The sequence below is a fragment of the Glycine max genome, chromosome 9, assembly GCF_000004515.6.
Source record: "Glycine max cultivar Williams 82 chromosome 9, Glycine_max_v4.0, whole genome shotgun sequence".
NCBI classification, from domain to species: domain Eukaryota; kingdom Viridiplantae; phylum Streptophyta; class Magnoliopsida; order Fabales; family Fabaceae; genus Glycine; species Glycine max.
Genome location: NC_038245.2, coordinates 22,809,105 through 22,828,756, shown reverse-complemented (window position 1 = coordinate 22,828,756; position 19,652 = coordinate 22,809,105). Strand labels below are relative to the sequence as shown.

The 19,652-nt window shown below is 42.9% G+C and overlaps 1 non-coding gene across 1 annotated transcript; it reads left to right on the top strand.

The window, feature by feature from the left end:
- The first annotated feature begins 10,497 nt into the window (after positions 1-10,497).
- Positions 10,498-10,604, top strand: LOC112997941 (small nucleolar RNA R71). Its single transcript, XR_003262990.1, has one exon. It is a non-coding gene; the product is annotated as a small nucleolar RNA R71 (small nucleolar RNA).
- Positions 10,605-19,652: the final 9,048 nt, after the last annotated feature.

Genomic DNA, 19,652 nt, shown 5'->3' with positions numbered 1-19,652 from the left:
GCCAAAAAATAATCAAAAGCGGAAAAACCACCAAAAGAACCCATTCCCAAGGGGAGTCCTATTTGATCCATGATCACGCATGTAATTTTTGATTTGATAGGAAATAATTTGCAAAGTCAAGTCATGACATATCTATGGTTCGGAATTAAGATGAAACACTTACCTGTGCGAGATTGATACACTTTGAGTGGATTTCTTCTATTTTTGTCGAACCCAATGTTTCCTCTAAATGGTCATTTAGAAACGAAATTCTAACATCCAAAATCTCATTTATGGTTATGGGAGATTTCATTAGCAGACTCTCCTTCCCCGGTAGACGCATTACTTTTCACTCAAAAAAGCATATGCTGCCCTAAATCAGTTGGAATATTTGTCTCTTTACTAAAGCATGTTTTCATTTTAGCGAAGAAAACACCGAGACTTTTTCAAGTCTCACAAGTTATCCAGAACTACGTAGGTCTGAGTTCCTCATTGGAGGATACATAGGAGCAAGAGCCTCGCTTTTGTCGACCGCACCGCTTTTTGATGCCATGACCCAAGAGCTGGTAACCCGTGGAGACACCTTACGGTTATCCGCACCTTGTCGTTCAGTCACCCCAGGTGTGATTGACGAGCAGAGGCCCGTATGGTCATCTGCGCCCTTTCCGGAGATGTCAGCATTTTCCGATGGAGATTTTTCAAGTCTCACAAATTATCTAGAACTACGTAGGTCTGAGTTCCTCATTGGAGGATACGTAGGAGCAAGAGCCTTGCTTTTGTCGGCCGCCCCATAATCTTTGTCATACTGACCCTGAGGTCATGTGACATGCACCTTTGTGTCATCCAGAGGCGGCGGGCCCGATGATACGCGGAGATACCTTACGGTTATCCGCACCCTTGTGTCATCCAGAGGCGGCGGGCCCGATGATACGCGGAGATACCTTACGGTTATCCGCACCCTTGTGTCATCCAGAGGCGGCGGGCCCGATGATACGCGGAGATACCTTACGGTTATCCGCACCCTTGTATCATCCAGAGGTGGCGGGCCCGATGATACGCGGAGATACCTTACGGTTATCCGCACCCTTTTGTCATCCAGAGGCGGTGGGCCCGATGACAAGCAGAGACAAAATTTGGTCATTCTGCACCCTTGTATCATCCAGAGGCGGCGGGCCCGATGATACGCGGAGATACCTTACGGTTATCCGCACCCTTTTGTCATCCAGAGGCGGCGGGCCCGATGACAAGCAGAGACAAAATTTGGTCATTCTGCACCCTTGTATCATCCAGAGGCGGCGGGCCCGATGACAAGCAGAGACAAAATTTGGTCATTCTGCACCCTTGTGTCATCCAGAGGCGGCGGGCCCGATGATACGCGGAGATACCTTACGGTTATCCGCACCCTTGTGTCATCCAGAGGCGGCGGGCCCGATGATACGCGGAAATACCCGAGTGGTTATCCGTATAAACATTCTTTTGCTATCTGTAAGACAGAACGCTTGATAGCATGCAGAGGCTGACATAGTCTTCTGCACCTTTTGTTCCTCTGGGAACAACAAGTCATTTACATGCGGAAATTTCATGGTCACCCGCGAGTCTCGTCAACCGAGAGGAGCGAAATTAGTGTCATACACTAATTTTCGTCCGGGGACCTTTGCTTGATGACATGCGACCTTTCTTTGGTCCTTGTGAGGTGCTTGGCACCCATCATTAGGCGATTTGTGAAATTCTGGGAACGACAAGTCATGGTCACCCGCGACTCTCGTCAACCGAGAGGAGCGAAATTAGGGTCATACACTAATTTTCGTCCGGGGACCTTTGCTTGATGACATGAGACCTTTCTTTGGTCCTTGTGAGGTGCTTGGCACCCATCATTAGGCAATTTGTGAAATTCCGGGAACGACAAGTCATGGTCACCTGCGACTCTCGTCAACCGAGAGGAGCGAAATTAGTGTCATACACTAATTTTCGTCCGGGGACCTTTGCTTGATGACGTGCGACCTTTCTTTGGTCCTTGTGAGGTGCTTGGCACCCATCATTAGGCAATTTGTGAAATTCTGGGAACGACAAGTCATGGTCACCCGCGACTCTCGTCAACCGAGAGGAGCGAAATTAGTGTCATACACTAATTTTCGTCCGGGGACCTTTGCTTGATGACATGCGACCTTTCTTTTGTCCTTGTGAGGTGCTTGGCACTCATCATTAGGCAATTTGAGAAATTCCGGGAACAACAAGTCATTTGCATGTGGAGATTTTATGGTCACCCGCGACTCTCGTCAAATCGAGAGGAACGAAATTAGTGTCTTATCTTTACTTTCCTTTTATCTCCAATAAAAGACAAGTAAAGAGGGGCAACTGTCATACCCTAATTTCGTCCGGGGACCTTTGCTTGATGACATGCGACCTTTCTTTGGTCCTTGTGAGGTGCTTGGTACCCATCATTAGGCAATTTGTGAAATTCCAGGACATGCCGAAAAACCAAAAAAATATTGATGCACAATCCGTAAGTTTCCGTGACACACCGGAAATCAAATGGAAGCATCGTTGCATAATTAAGTGAGGTTTCGTAACATTCCGTAAGTCAAAAAGGGGATGATTATGTAATCCGCAAGGTTCCGTAACTTTACAGAAAGAAAACAAGTATCGTTACGAAATTCGTAAGTTTCCGTAACTTTACGAAAAAACAATCACCAAAAAAAAGCAAAGGGGGGTGTACTTAGTAAAAATGCGGGTGCAAATAGCACCCAGGCCCACTTGGGCCCTCCAGAATATTCCTCCAGAAGGCTGTTGCTTTTGGAGGAAGCAACCTGGCTCGCCTGGGCGAGCTGGGCGGCAACTACCTCCCCTATTTTGCTATAAATAGGGGAGGAAGTGAAGAAGAAAAGGGTTCAGCCCCTTTGGCACTTCTCTCTCTTTCGAATTTGCTTGGAAAAATTGTTTCCGTGAAGAAAATCTAAGCCGAGGCGCTTCCGAAACGTTTCCGTAACGTTTTCCATGAGGAATTTCGCAAAGGTTTCAACCGTTCTTCGACGTTCTTCATTCGTTCTTCATCGTTCTTCGATCTTCAACGGGTAAGTACCTCGAACCAAGCTTTTCGATTCATTCTATGTACCCGTAGTGGTCCACATTGTGTTTCGTGCATTTTTATTCTCGTTTTGTTTACTTTTTATACCCCCTGTTGACGTGCTTAAGCCATTTTACTTAAGTCATTTCTCGCTTAACTTAAAAATAAAATCAATTTCCACCGAACGTTAGAATTGTATTATCCGTTAACTTCGGTTAAAATGAATTCCGACCGTTCGGTCGTGCCGTAACCACGTTGGAAATCAAAAAGAGGTAAAAAATAATAATAATAATCAAAAAATATTCTTTTAGCAAAATAAAGCGGAAAATCAATCGGACGTTTTCTCTTTGGGATTTCTCATTCTTAACCGAATTGACTAATAACTAAAGTGAAACTAAGGCTAAAATCAACTCGCTTAGTCAAGCTCGTCCATAAAAATAGGTTTTTGAAGTTTGTCATTTCAATTTCTTACTAAGTAAATGGATCGTTTTTCAAGGTCCAACGCCTTAAAATGATCACCTTAAGTAAAAAGAATCACTTGATAAGAAAGAACTACGTAGGTCTGATTTCCTCATCGCAAATTGAGGAATACGTAGGAGCAAAGGGAAACACCCTTGTCGACCACAAAAAGAGAAAAATATAAAAAGGGTATAAAGGATATAGAGACATAAAAAGGGAACATAAAAAATCAAAGTCATGTTTGCACATTCGATTAAAGGTTGCCGTCCCTTGGGACGGACGTGTGGGGTGCTAATACCTTCCCCGTGCGTAAATACAACTCCCGAACCTTTCACTTAAAAGTTCGTAGATCGTGTCTTTTCCGGTTTTTCCGACGTTTTCCTCAAATAAACGTTGGTGGCGACTCCGCGCGTATTCCTTTCGTGGAACACGCATCCCGCGAGTCACGCGTCGCCCTCCCGCCGAAGGGTAGGTTGCGACAGCATCCAACAGAGGTATGTTTACCTCTACTTTTCTAAACGTGTCCAAGATCTCTTTCTCTGCCTCTTCCATTTTTTGTTGGAAACTGCTCTTGGAGGGAATGGAAGAGGGGGAATGTGCTGCTTCTGCAAATCAGAATTACCTGTGGAAGAAGATTCACCTGCACAGAAATTGTTAGGTAAATTTTTGTCATCACCTTTTTCTGGAGTAGAGTGAAGTTTGGCAGGTTCATTTGCAGATGAGAAAGGTGCTACAGGTTGAGGTCCTTGACACTGCTTTCCCGACCTCAATGAAATGGCACTGACATTTTTGGGATTTTGGACAGCTTGAGAAGGTAGCTTGTCAGAATTCTGGGACTGTTGTTGATTCAATTGGGTAGCCAATTGTCCCATCTGATTGGTTAAGCTCTGAATGGAGGCTCTGGTCTCTTGCTGAAACTGCATGTTCTGCATATTCATTTGCCTCACAAGTTCTTCGAGGGAAGGTTGTGGAGGGGCCTCAACTATTGGTTATTTCTGGGGTTGTTGCTGTTGTTGGATTGGTGGAGGAATGTATGGTCTGCTTGGGCCAGCAGCATTTTGGAAGGAAGGAGCAGGCTGCTTGATGCAATCCTACTCCGTAAGGGCATTGGGTAGAAGACTCCAAGTAGATTGGGCTAGAGATCCAAGGGAAGGCCCTAGGGTTCTCATGAGCCTTATGGTAGATTTCGAGCCCATGGGCTAAGTATGAGCCCGCTTATCTTTGTAAATATTAGAATAGGTTTTTCCTTCGTCTGGGCCTTGTATTTTGGTCATTCTAGTAGTATAGGGTTTTAGCCTTGTATTTCGAGGCATTTTGAGTAGTCTTTGTAGTAAGGACTTTTTTTTGTATTTTCATATTTTTTGTCATGTGGGTGAGCTTAGCTATTATAGGGGGTGTGTAGCTAAGTTCTAGCTTCTCATCTCAAGGAGGTGAGCTTAGCTATTAGAGAGGTATGTGTAGCTAAGCTCTAGCTTCTTTAGGAATCTTCTTAAGGAAGCTTCTCAAGGAGGTGAGCTTAGTTATGAGAGGGGTGTGTGTAGCTAAGCTCTAGCTTCTCAAGGAAGTTTTCTCAAAGAAGCTTCTCAAGGAAGTTTTCTCAAGAAAGCTTCTCAAGGAAGCTACCTAGTCTATAAATAGAAGCATGTGTAACACTTGTTGTAACTTTGATGAATGAGAGTCTTGTGAGACATACTTCAAAGTTCCACTTCTCTCCCTCTTTTATTCCTTCAATTTCGTGCTCCCCCCTCTCTCTTTCTCTCCCTCTTTCTTTTCCTCCATTGAAGCATCCTTCCAAGCTTCTTATCCAAGGCTCATCTTGGTGGTGAAGCTCCTTCTTCCATGGCTTATTCCCTAGTGGATGGCGCCTCCTCTCACCTCTTCTCCTTTGTCTTCCGCTGCATTTCCATGGTGGAAAATCATCATTAAAGGACCTCATTGAAGCTCAAAGATCCAGCCTCCATAGAAGCCCCACAAGCAAGCTTCCATCAAGTGGTATCAGAGCACAAGAGCTTCAAGTAGGTGCTCCTTAAACCTCCATTATTTTTTTTTCTTTACCTTCTCTTCCATTGTTGTTTCTTCATTTTTCTCCATGTATCTCCTCACATGTATTGTTCTAAATGTTGTTAACATGATTCTTTAGAGTTTCCACCGATTAAACTTGCTATAGAAGTTAGATTTGATTTTCTATGGTTCAAATTTCTTGTTCTTGTTCTTGAACCATGAATTGTGTTGAGTTTAGGTTCCTTTGAGTTTTGTCTTGTTATTTTTTGTGGCTGAATCCTAAACCATAAAATTCTTACAAAAATATTAAAGTAGAAGAAAACCTCAAAAATCTAGAGTGACTTGTTCACCTATTGTAGTTTTGTCATAGAAGTCATGTCTAGTCATGAAACTTGTCACATAAGATTTCTTATGTTGTGCTGAATTTTATTTTCTTGTTTCTTTGTCTAACTCATTTGTTCATGAGTGTATGAAATTCTTTTAGCCTATTATTTGATTTGAGTCAAATCTTTCATGTTAATTAGTCCTTAACATGTTCATGCAAAATTCTTAGAGAGTCTTTGATTGTGAACCTTTTCTTGAACTTTTAGGTTTCTTTATGATTGTGTCTATTGTGAATTTGAGTTTTGGTGATTGAATTGCTGGCTGAAATGTTGATCCTAAGTGAATATTGAACTCCTAAAACTGTGGTAAACAATACTAGTGAGTTCAAAATACATAGGAAGGTTGAAAGTAAGCCCAAGGCAATCAATATACCATGCTTAAAGAAACAAATCGCTGGTGCTGGCAGCTTGGACATACAAACTTGTAAAAATTACTGAGAATTGGTTACTTCGAATTTTGAGCTGAAATTTTTACTGAATTTTCTAGACATCTGGAAAAAAGTTATAAAAAAAGAAACAAGTGATTTGGATAAAAGGAAAAAATACGAAAAATCGCACAAGTTGGCAGGAAAATCAGTATCCAGAAAAAAAAGGTGAAAGGGAAGGGTGCTTGTTGGTTTGGCTCAAAATTTATTCTATAATTGGAAATTTCAATTCAAAATTAGTGTGAAGACAAGTGCCAAGGCTAGAGTTTTGTTGAGTCTTTTTTTTTCAGTTTTTTTACTCTACTCTAGAGCCATTCTAAGTTTCTCTTTGAGTCCTAGCTTGCTTCTATGTCCTTTTCATTGCTTTAATTGTTGAATAATCCTTGAAAAATTGTCTTGTTAAAACTCCATTGGTTTAGCTTTCATTTCATTTATTTTGGTCTTTGGTTATTGCTTGTCTCTTTGTTTCCTTGTTTTTGGGTTGCCATATAGGGAATTGGAAGGAGGATTGGTGCCATCCCTTGAAGAATTTGAGTCCAGAAGCAAGGGGCCAACCACCTTAAGAGCTATTGGACTAAGAAGCACTCCAAATTGAGTGAATCACCAAAGAGAGAACAACTACCAAAATTGAGGACCATTTTGTAATTTTGTAATTTGCAATTTACTTACCTTCATTGCTTTCAAGTTTTTGTAACAAAAAGGCCTTTCATTGGAAGTGTGTTGGGAGCCTCCAATAGGTTACCAAACTTCCATTCATGTGTAATAATTTTAGGCAATTTTTACTTAGGATAGTGAGTGTTTTGTTGGGAACCTTAAATGTGTTCATCCAAACACTCTTAGGATTCACCTAGTTTACATTTCTTGCTTACTTTCATAGCTTATTTCTTTTACCTTCCATTGTCAAACCGCCTAGATAGCTTGCATTTTACCAATTAGTTTTTTTACCTTATCTTTCACACCTCTTTTTGTTTATTTGGCTAGTTTCAACCATAGTTTCTTTTACCTTTTGTTTTCAAACCTCCAACAAGAAAGAACCACAACTTAGGAACCAACATGAGTCATCATTCATCTAGTGTTAATGGCAAGGGTACTAGTCATAAAGACCCTTTATCTAGAATCTTAGATGAGTTGAGTTCCCTCAAGTTATGGAAAGAAAAACAAGAGAGAAAAGAAAAAGGAAAAAAAAGAGTGGAAGAAATAAGTCAAGATGAAAGAAAGAAAATAAGAGAGGAAGAAAGAAGAAAAATAATGAAAGAAATGAAAAGAGAAAAACATGCCTACTATAGTAGTCATAACTCTTGCAAAAGCCTAAGTGAAGAACTTCGTGACTATTACGAAGGAAGGCATAGGTCACATCTTAGACCTCACTCCCATAGAAGAGAAAAGGAAAGAAAGCCTCAAGAGGCTAACATTAAACTCTCATACTTCCATGGGAAGGACAATGTAGAGGCTAACTTAGATTGGGAAATAAGGGTAGAGCAACAACTTAAAAAGAAGTCTACTTCAAAATCTTATGGCTCTCACTCTTATCCAAAGAAAGACCAAGGTCAAGACATCTTAGGGGTGACACCTTCTAAGCCCAAAGATGATAAGGGGAAGACAATAGAAAAGCAAGCCCCTAAGGCTAGTATGCAAGAGAAAACTAGCTCTATAAAGTGCTTTAAATGTCTTGGAAGAGGACACATTACTTCTCAATGCCCCACCACAAAAACCATGATTATGAAGGGCCAAGACATTTATAGTAGCCAAGATGAGGCTACTACTTCACCTTCCTCTAGTGAAAGTGAAAAAGCAAAAGGGGAAGAATCTAGTGAAGAAATCTACCCCCAAGAAGAAGGACAACCATTAGTGGTTAAAGAGAAGTGTAAGGAGGTAAGTGTCTCCTCCAAGAGTTTAGCTAAGAAGGAAACTCATTTTACAATAAAGACAAACATTAAAGAAACTTTCCCTCTTAGACAACCTCCACATTTTCTCTTTTGTAAAAAGGCACTTGCTAGCATTGCCACACCTCTTGGGCTTGAGTTTATTCCTCAAGTAAAGAAGTTGTTGGATGAGGGTTTGGTTCGCAAGAGCTTAAATCCTTGTGCTTTGTTGGTGCCCAAAATAGGTATTATTAGGCACCAAGTCCCTAAAATAGGTGGTATGATGAATGTTTTGAGTGGTGCAACCCTCTTTTGTAAAATCACTCATACACCTAACATCTTCATGGTGTGTGTACATAGGGACCCATTAGGTAGGTTTGTTCTTATTTTTAGTTTCAATACAAACTTAGGTACTCATATGGGACACCTTAGGTTTGTCAAACTTTTTGGTAGGAATAATCAATATGAAAATACAGAAAAAGGTATGTTTTATTGCGTTACTTTTCTTAATTTGTCAAATAGTGATCAAGGGGTTCCCATGAACCCTAAGAGAATAAAGGTCATTCCTGAATGGCCCACTCCACCAAGTATAAGAAAAATTTGGGGCTTCCATGACTTAACAAACTTTTACAAAAGGTTTGTCCCATATTTTTCTATACTTGTAGCACCACTTATTGAGTTGGTGAGAAACCATGTTCCTTCATGGGAAGATGCCCAGGAAATGGGTTTTCAGACCTTACCTTACTTCAACATACCAAACACCACTAATACATATGTTTTTGTTCTTTTTACAGGTGTTGAGGGAAGGAGCCCAGAGTATGAAGAACCTCGGGATTTGAGGTCAAATCCTTTCCAAGGTGGAGGGAATGATGCAATCCTACTCCGTAAGGGCATTGGGTAGAAGACTCCAAGTAGATTGGGCTAGAGATCCAAGGGAAGGCCCTAGGGTTCTCATGAGCCTTATGGTAGATTTCGAGCCCATGGGCTAAGTATGAGCCCGCTTATCTTTGTAAATATTAGAATAGGTTTTTCCTTCGTCTGGGCCTTGTATTTTGGTCATTCTAGTAGTATAGGGTTTTAGCCTTGTATTTCGAGGCATTTTGAGTAGTCTTTGTAGTAAGGACTTTTTTTTGTATTTTCATATTTTTTGTCATGTGGGTGAGCTTAGCTATTATAGGGGGTGTGTAGCTAAGTTCTAGCTTCTCATCTCAAGGAGGTGAGCTTAGCTATTAGAGAGGTATGTGTAGCTAAGCTCTAGCTTCTTTAGGAATCTTCTTAAGGAAGCTTCTCAAGGAGGTGAGCTTAGTTATGAGAGGGGTGTGTGTAGCTAAGCTCTAGCTTCTCAAGGAAGTTTTCTCAAAGAAGCTTCTCAAGGAAGTTTTCTCAAGAAAGCTTCTCAAGGAAGCTACCTAGTCTATAAATAGAAGCATGTGTAACACTTGTTGTAACTTTGATGAATGAGAGTCTTGTGAGACATACTTCAAAGTTCCACTTCTCTCCCTCTTTTATTCCTTCAATTTCGTGCTCCCCCCTCTCTCTTTCTCTCCCTCTTTCTTTTCCTCCATTGAAGCATCCTTCCAAGCTTCTTATCCAAGGCTCATCTTGGTGGTGAAGCTCCTTCTTCCATGGCTTATTCCCTAGTGGATGGCGCCTCCTCTCACCTCTTCTCCTTTGTCTTCCGCTGCATTTCCATGGTGGAAAATCATCATTAAAGGACCTCATTGAAGCTCAAAGATCCAGCCTCCATAGAAGCCCCACAAGCAAGCTTCCATCACTGCTGTTGTTGTTGCTGAGGGCTGGACCATCTGAGGTTAGGGTGATTCTTCTATCCAGGGTTGTATCTGTTGCTGGAGAGGTCATAATTGTTCTGCTGTGGTTGATTTTGCTTCTGAGGTTGAGGAGGTCTATTGTAAATATTTGCAGCATAAGCTTCAGGCTGCTCAATCGCTCCAGGTTGCTGCATGGAAGGGCAAAGGTCTGTATGGTGGTCAGCAGAGGAGCACAAACCACAAACCCTTGTAACAGGTACAAATTTCTGATTCAAGGCCAGCTGGGTTACCAAGTTAACCAATGCATCCAGTTTGCCTTCAAGCTTCTTAGTCTCAGATGATGCAGCTGAGTTTGTAGCTACCTCATGCACTCCTCTAATGACTATGGCATCATTTCTGGCACTAAACTGCTGAGAGTTGGAAGCCATCTTCTCAATTAAATTTCTGGCTTCAGCAGGAGTCATGTCTCCAAGGGCTCCACCACTGGCAGCATCTATCATACTTCTCTCCATATTACTGAGTCCTTCATAAAAATATTGGAGAAGCTGCTCCGAAATCTGATGGTGAGGGCAACTGGCACATAGTTTTTTAAATCGCTCCCAGTACTCATACAGACTCTCTCCACTGAGTTTTCTAATACTTGAGATACCTTTCCTGATGGCTGTGGTCCTGGAAGCAGGGAAAAAATTTTCTAAGAATACTCTCTTAAGGTCATCCCAGCTCGTGATGGACCTTGGAGCAAGGTAATACAGCCAGTCCTTTGCCACTCCCTCCAGAGAATGAGGAAAAGCCTTCAGAAATATGTGATCCTCCTGGACATCTGGGGGTTTCATGGTGGAGCAGACAATATGAAATTCCTTCAAATGTTTGTGCGGGTCTTCACCTGCAAGGCCATGAAACTTTGGAAGCAAATGAATCAATCCATTTTTAAGAACATATGGGACATCCTCATCAGGGTATTGGGTGCACAAGCTTTCGTAGGTGAAATCAGGTGCAGCCATTTCCCTTAGAGTCCTCTCACGGGGTGGAGGTTGTGCCATGTTCTCAGAATGTGCAAAATTAGAATGCTCAGAATCAGAATGCTCAAAATTATAATGCACAAGATCAGGATGTTCAAAATCACCAATAACAGAATGCACAGATTCACCAGTAATGGAATGCTCAGAATGATCAAAAGGTATAAAATGATGCCACTCCCTCCAGAGAATGAGGAAAAGCCTTCAGAAATATGTGATCCTCCTGGACATCTGGGGGTTTCATGGTGGAGCAGACAATATGAAATTCCTTCAAATGTTTGTGCGGGTCTTCACCTGCAAGGCCATGAAACTTTGGAAGCAAATGAATCAATCCAGTTTTAAGAACATATGGGACATCCTCATCAGGGTATTGGGTGCTCAAGCTTTCGTAGGTGAAATTAGGTGCAGCCATTTCCCTTAGAGTCCTCTCACGGGGTGGAGGTTGTGCCATGTTCTCAGAATGTGCAAAATTAGAATGCTCAGAATCAGAATGCTCAAAATTATAATGCACAAGATCAGGATGTTCAAAATCACCAATAACAGAATGCACAGATTCACCAGTAATGGAATGCTCAGAATGATCAAAAGGTATAAAATGATGCCTAACTAATCTATGAAATGTCCTATCTATCTCAGGATCAAAGGGTTGTAAGTCAGATGGATTGCCTCTAGTCATACACTACTTTCAGCATGCACACAACTAGTTGCCTTGTCATGTAAATAAAGGTGTAGGTTTGAACTACAGCTACCCTCAAATGATATCCAAATGACTTGAAATTTTGTGAGCAACCTTATAAAATGATGAGCAGATAGCACAAAAAATTTCAGACAAAAACTCAAAGTCTAACTACGAAAGCTAAAAATGGTAGGTTAAGAAAAATAAGTGAATAAAACTTGAAAAATAAAAAACTTTTGACAGAATCGCTTTTTTTGGACGATGGAGACCTCATCCGGCCCATGGTCCACTCCCATAATATAGGAAATTTTTTTCTACCCCAAATGCATATATAATAATTGCGATTCTGATAACCGGAGCAAAAGTTATGGCCGTTTGAAGTTTTGGCAAACACAAAATTTGCTACTTTTTTGGAACTTTCAAATCTGACCAAACTAAAGGCTCTAGCTATTTTTCCCACAAAATATGGATTAAAAGAAGTTACCACAAAAAAATTCAGCCAAAAATAACAACCCTAGCTACTAAAACAAAAAATCACAAATAATTCAGCATGGGTGGTCGCTAAAATCCGTCTCTAATTGATTTCTATTACTACTCTATTTTGCCGCAAGCAAAAGTGGTCGCTAAGTCCATCGCAAAAAACTATTCACAGCAAAACACCCAAGACTGAAACAGGGGAAACGCTTAATGGGAAAACTGAAACAGAACACACACTAAACAAAATACCAGGACACTAAACAACACTAACACACATACTAACACAATACTAACAATTAATCATAAAACACGAAAGGATTAAACACACACACTAGCTAGCTATTATGAACCTTTGGACACTGCTCCCCGGCAACAGTGCCAAATTTGATCGAGGCCGTACCCGAATCAAATAAACATGAAAATGCAGTAACTAGGAAGTGATCCTAGGTCGTTTCCGAACGAGCAGTGACAAACCAAATGTTCATAATATACTTGCAGTAACAGTAACGATTGGAGGGGTTTGTTTGTTTTGTGATTAAAGAGCAGAACAAGTAAACTGGAATACGAAACTACTAATATTAAAAACGGGTTGTTTCCTCTGATTCAGAAGCCATTCTCTTATCCTGGGTTATGGAGAATTTGTCCCTAACAGTCAACCACTTAATCCAACCCTATTTCAATTTACTAAGCGAAAATCAACTTAGGGTTTTCAATACATTATTAGGCACCACATACACCAGTTAGCCCTTAGTCCATTAAGCATGAACGCAAGTTAGGCTCAGAGGCAATTAATCGAACACGAAGCGTGCACTGATTAATATTCACGAATTTGGGATAACTGGTGAAGGGAAAACTGCCAGGAAACCACATTACAAGCGAAACCTCAAAGAGAGTTGGGCTTCGTCCTCAAAATGAAACAACACCAGAAAATCTAGCCTTCCATGGATTCAAACAGAAAATGAAAATGAAACATGAAGCAGAAACGTAAATAAACAGAAACATAAATGAACAAAAACGTAAATGAACAGAAATGTAGACGAAACAGAAACGTAAATGAGAGTAGAAGAAGAAGCAAGAACGAAATTGTAATTAGAAGTAGAAAACGTAAAATTGCATTATGTGAACAGTAGCATCAAAGCAGAAAACGTAAACCCTAAAACAAAAGCTCTGAATAATGAATAGCATAACAGAATGCCTTGCACGAATCCCAAGGTTGCTATTTAAAAAGAGTCACTCAAAGTCACTGGGCCCTTTTACAATACTCTGGCCCAAAACGAAATAAACACTGAACAACATAAAATAAAATTGTGAAATTTCCTAATTAACTAAGGTAAGCGCTGCTAAGTTTGCCCTCTTCAAGTCCATAACCAAAATCCGGATTAAGCCCAATGTTTCATTAATTCCTGAAATTAGATTAAAAACATCAAATTAGCTAAATGAGCCCAAATAATAAAACTGCCTGATTAATTGACAATTAAGACCAATCAGTAATTAAAATGGTCCAAAAAGGGTTTAGAAAATAGAAGAAAATGATGGCACATCAGTCGTCACCTGCACCTTTCCCAGAGATGCTTGCGTCTTCCGGCTGAGACTGCGAAAAAGTCTCATTTGCTATCCATAAGACTCAAAGCCTAATAACATGCAATGACTAGCGTCATCACCTGCACCTTTCCCGAAGAAGTCAGTGTTTTCCAGCCGAGACTGCGAAAAATTCTCATTTGCTATCCGTAAGACCCCAAGCCCGATAGCATGCAGTGACTAACGTTGTCACCAGCACCTTTCCAAGAGATGTCAGCGTGTTCTGGCCGAGACTGCAAAAAAGTCTCATTTGCTATCCATAAGACTCAAACACCCATCGCATGCCGTGACTAACGTTGTCACCAGCACCTTCCTAGGAGATGTCAGCGTCTTCCGGCCGAGACTGTGAAAAAGTCTCATTTGCTATCCGTAACACTCAAAGCCCGAAAGCATGTAGTGACTAACGCCGTCACCAACACCTTTCCCGGAGATATTAGTGTGTTCTGACCGAGACTGCGAAAAATCGCATTTGCTATCCGTGAGACTCAAAGCCCGATAGCATGCAGTGACTAATGTTGTCACCAGCACCTCTCCCAGAGATGTCTGCGTCCTTCGGCCGAAACTGCAAAAAAGCCTCATTTGCTATCCGTAAGACTCACAGCCCGATAGCATGTAGTGGCTTACGTCATCACTAGCACCTTCCCCGAAGATATCAGGGTCTTCCGGCCGAGATTGCGAAAAAGTCTCATTTGCTATCCGTAAGACTCAATGTCCGATAGCATGCAGTGACAAACGTCGTCACCTACACCTTTCCCGGAAATCTTAGCGTCTTCCAGCCGAGACTTCGATAAAGTCTCATTTGCTATCCATAAGACTCAAAGCCTGATAGCATGCGATGACAAACATCGTCACCTTCACCTTTCCCGAGGATGTCAACGTCTTCCGACCGAGACAGCGAAAAAGTCTCATTTGCTATCCGTATGACTCAAAGCCCAATAGCAAGCAGTCACAAACGTCATCATCTGCACCTTCCCCGTAGATGTCAGCATCTTCTGACCAAGACTGCGAAAAAGTCACATTTGCTATCCATAAGACTCAAAGCCCAATAGCATCCAGTGACTATCGTTGTCACCTGCACCTTTCCTGAAGATTTCAGCATTTTTCGGCCGAGACTGCGAAAAAGTCTCTTTCGCTATCCGTAAGACACAAAGCCCGATAGCATGCAGTGACTAACGTCGTTACCTGCACCTTCCTAGGAAATGTCAGCGTCTTCCGGCCGAGACTGCAAAAAATACTCATTTACTATCCGTAAGACTGAAAGCCCGATAGCATGCAGTGGCTTACGTCATCACTAGCACCTTCCCCGGTGATGTCAATGTCTTCCGGCCGAGACTGCGAAAAAGTCTCATTTGCTATCCGGAAGACTCAAAGCCCGATAGCATGCAGTGACTAACTTTGTGACCAACACTTTTCCCAGAGATGTTTGCGTCTTCCGGCCGAGACTTCGATAAAGTCTCATTTGCTATCCATAAGACTCAAAGCCCGATAGCATGCAGTGACTAACATCGTCACCTGCACCTTTCCCGTAGATATTAGTGTGTTCCGACCGAGACTGCGAAAAATCGCATTTGCTATCCATGAGCCTCAAAGCCCGATAGCATGCAGTGACTAATGTCGTCACCAGCACCTGTCCCAGAGATGTCTGCGTCCTTCGGCCGAAACTGCAAAAAAGCCTCATTTGCTATCCGTAAGACTCAAAGCCCGATAGCACGTAGTGGCTTACGTCATCACTAGCACCATCCCCGAAGATATCAGGGTCTTCCGGCCGAGACTGCAAAAAAGTCTCATTTGCTATCCGTAAGACTCAATGTCCGATAGCATGCAGTGACAAACGTCGTCACCTACACCTTTCCCGGATATGTTAACGTCTTCCAGCCGAGACTTCGATAAAGTCTCATTTGCTATCCATAAGACTCAAAGCCTAATAGCATGCGATGAAAAACATCGTCACCTTCACCTTTCCCGAGGATGTCAACGTCTTCCGACCGAGACAGCGAAAAAGTCTCATTTGCTATCTGTATGACTCAAAGCCCGATAGCAAGAAGTCACAAACGTCATCATCTACACCTTCCCCGTAGATGTCAGCATCTTCTGACCGAGACTGCGAAAAAGTCACATTTGCTATCCATAAGACTCAAAGCCCAATAGCATCCAGTGACTATCGTTGTCACCTGCACCTTTCCCAAAGATTTCAGCATTTTCCGGCCGAGACTACGAAAAAGTCTCTTTCGCTATCCGTAAAACTCAAAGCCCGATCGCATGCAGTGACTAACGTCGTCACCTGCACCTTCCTAGGAGATGTAAGCGTCTTCCGGCCGAGACTGCAAAAAATTCTCATTTTCTATCCGTAAGACTCAAAGCCCGATAGCATGCAGTGGCTTACGTCATCACTAGCACCTTCCCCGGTAATGTCAAGGTCTTCCGGCCGAGACTGCGAAAAAGTCTCATTTGCTATCCGGAAGACTCAAAGCCCGATAGTATGCAGTGACTAACTTTGTGACCTACACCATTCCCAGAGATGTTTGCGTCTTCCGGCCGAGACTTCGATAAAGTCTCATTTGCTATCCATAAGACTCAAAGCCCGATAGCATGCAGTGACTAACATCGTCACCTGCACCTTTCCCGTAGATATTAGTGTGTTCCGACCGAGACTGCGAAAAATCGCATTTGCTATCCGTGAGACTCAAAGCCCGAAAGCATGCAGTGACTAATGTCGTCACCAGCACCTCTCCCAGAGATGTCTGCGTCCTTCGGCCGAAACTGCAAAAAAGCCTCATTTGCTATCCATAAGACTCAAAGCTCGATAGCACGTAGTGGCTTACGTCATCACTAGCACCTTCCCCGAAGATATCAGGGTCTTCCGGCCGAGATTGCGAAAAAGTCTCATTTGCTATCCGTAAGACTCAATGTCCGATAGCATGCAGTGACAAACGTCGTCACCTACACCTTTCCCGGAAATCTTAGCGTCTTCCAGCCGAGACTTCGATAAAGTCTCATTTGCTATCCATAAGACTCAAAGCCTGATAGCATGCGATGACAAACATCGTCACCTTCACCTTTCCCGAGGATGTCAACGTCTTCCGACCGAGACAGCGAGAAAGTCTCATTTGCTATCCGTATGACTCAAAGCCCAATAGCAAGCAGTCACAAACGTCATCATCTGCACCTTCCCCGTAGATGTCAGCATCTTCTGACCAAGACTGCGAAAAAGTCACATTGCTATCCATAAGACTCAAAGCCCAATAGCATCCAGTGACTATCGTTGTCACCTGCACCTTTCCTGAAGATTTCAGCATTTTCCGGCCGAGACTGCGAAAAAGTCTCTTTCGCTATCCGTAAGACACAAAGCCCGATAGCATGCAGTGACTAACGTCGTCACCTGCACCTTCCTAGGAAATGTCAGCGTCTTCCGGCCGAGACTGCAAAAAATACTCATTTACTATCCGTAAGACTCAAAGCCCGATAGCATGCAGTGGCTTACGTCATCACTAGCACCTTCCCCGGTGATGTCAATGTCTTCCGGCCGAGACTGCGAAAAAGTCTCATTTGCTATCCGGAAGACTCAAAGCCCGATAGCATGCAGTGACTAACTTTGTGACCAACACTTTTCCCAGAGATGTTTGCGTCTTCCGGCCGAGACTTCGATAAAGTCTCATTTGCTATCCATAAGACTCAAAGCCCGATAGCATGCAGTGACTAACATCGTCACCTGCACCTTTCCCGTAGATATTAGTGTGTTCCGACCGAGACTGCGAAAAATCGCATTTGCTATCCATGAGCCTCAAAGCCCGATAGCATGCAGTGACTAATGTCGTCACCAGCACCTGTCCCAGAGATGTCTGCGTCCTTCGGCCGAAACTGCAAAAAAGTCTCATTTGCTATCCGTAAGACTCAAAGCCCGATAGCACGTAGTGGCTTACGTCATCACTAGCACCATCCCCGAAGATATCAGGGTCTTCCGGCCGAGACTGCAAAAAAGTCTCATTTGCTATCCGTAAGACTCAATGTCCCATAGCATGCAGTGACAAACGTCGTCACCTACACCTTTCCCGGATATGTTAACGTCTTCCAGCCGAGACTTCGATAAAGTCTCATTTGCTATCCATAAGACTCAAAGCCTAATAGCATGCGATGACAAACATCGTCACCTTCACCTTTCCCGAGGATGTCAACGTCTTCTGACCGAGACAGCGAAAAAGTCTCATTTGCTATCCGTATGACTCAAAGCCCAATAGCAAGCAGTCACAAACGTCATCATCTACACCTTCCCCGTAGATGTCAGCATCTTCCGACCGAGACTGCGAAAAAGTCACATTTGCTATCCATAAGACTCAAAGCCCAATAGCATCCAGTGACTATCGTTGTCACCTGCACCTTTCCCAAAGATTTCAGCATTTTCCGGCCGAGACTGCGAAAAAGTCTCTTTCGCTATCCGTAAAACTCAAAGCCCGATCGCATGCAGTGACTAACGTCGTCACCTGCACCTTCCTAGGAGATGTCAGCGTCTTCCGGCCGAGACTGCAAAAAATTCTCATTTGCTATCCGTAAGACTCAAAGCCCGATAGCATGCAGTGGCTTACGTCATCACTAGCACCTTCCCCGGTAATGTCAAGGTCTTCCGGCCGAGACTGCGAAAAAGTCTCATTTGCTATCCGGAAGACTCAAAGCCCGATAGTATGCAGTGACTAACTTTGTGACCTACACCATTCCCAGAGATGTTTGCGTCTTCCGGCCGAGACTTCGATAAAGTCTCATTTGCTATCCATAAGACTCAAAGCCCGATAGCATGCAGTGACTAACATCGTCACCTGCACCTTTCCCGTAGATATTAGTGTGTTCCGACCGAGACTGCGAAAAATCGCATTTGCTATCCGTGAGACTCAAAGCCCGAAAGCATGCAGTGACTAATGTCGTCACCAGCACCTCTCCCAGAGATGTCTGCGTCCTTCGGCCGAAACTGCAAAAAAGCCTCATTTGCTATCCATAAGACTCAAAGCTCGATAGCACGTAGTGGCTTACGTCATCACTAGCACCTTCCCCGAAGATATCAGGGTCTTTCGGCCGAGACTGCGAAAAAGTCTCATTTGCTATCCGTAAGACTCAATGTCCGATAACATGCAGTGACAAACGTCGTCACCTACACCTTTCCCGGATATGTTAACGTCTTCCAGCCGAGACTTCGATAAAGTCTCATTCGCTATCCATAAGACTCAAAGCCTAATAGCATGCGATGAAAAACATCGTCACCTTCACCTTTCCCGAGGATGTCAACGTCTTCCGACCGAGACAGCGAAAAAGTCTCATTTGCTATCTGTATGACTCAAAGCCCGATAGCAAGAAGTCACAAACGTCATCATCTACACCTTCCCCGTAGATGTCAGCATCTTCTGACCGAGACTGCAAAAAAGTCACATTTGCTATCCATAAGACTCAAAGCCCAATAGCATCCAGTGACTATCGTTGTCACCTGCACGTTTCCCGAAGATTTCAGCATTTTCCGGCCGAGACTACGAAAAAGTCTCTTTCGCTATCCGTAAAACTCAAAGCCCGATCGCATGCAGTGACTAACGTCGTCACCTGCACCTTCCTAGGAGATGTAAGCGTCTTCCGGCCGAGACTGCAAAAAATTCTCATTTTCTATCCGTAAGACTCAAAGCCCGATAGCATGCAGTGGCTTACGTCATCACTAGCACCTTCCCCGGTAATGTCAAGGTCTTCCGGCCGAGACTGCGAAAAAGTCTCATTTGCTATCCGGAAGACTCAAAGCCCGATAGTATGCAATGACTAACTTTGTGACCTACACCATTCCCAGAGATGTTTGCGTCTTCCGGCCGAGACTTCGATAAAGTCTCATTTGCTATCCATAAGACTCAAAGCCCGATAGCATGCAGTGACTAACATCGTCACCTGCACCTTTCCCGTAGATATTAGTGTGTTCCGACCGAGACTGCGAAAAATCGCAT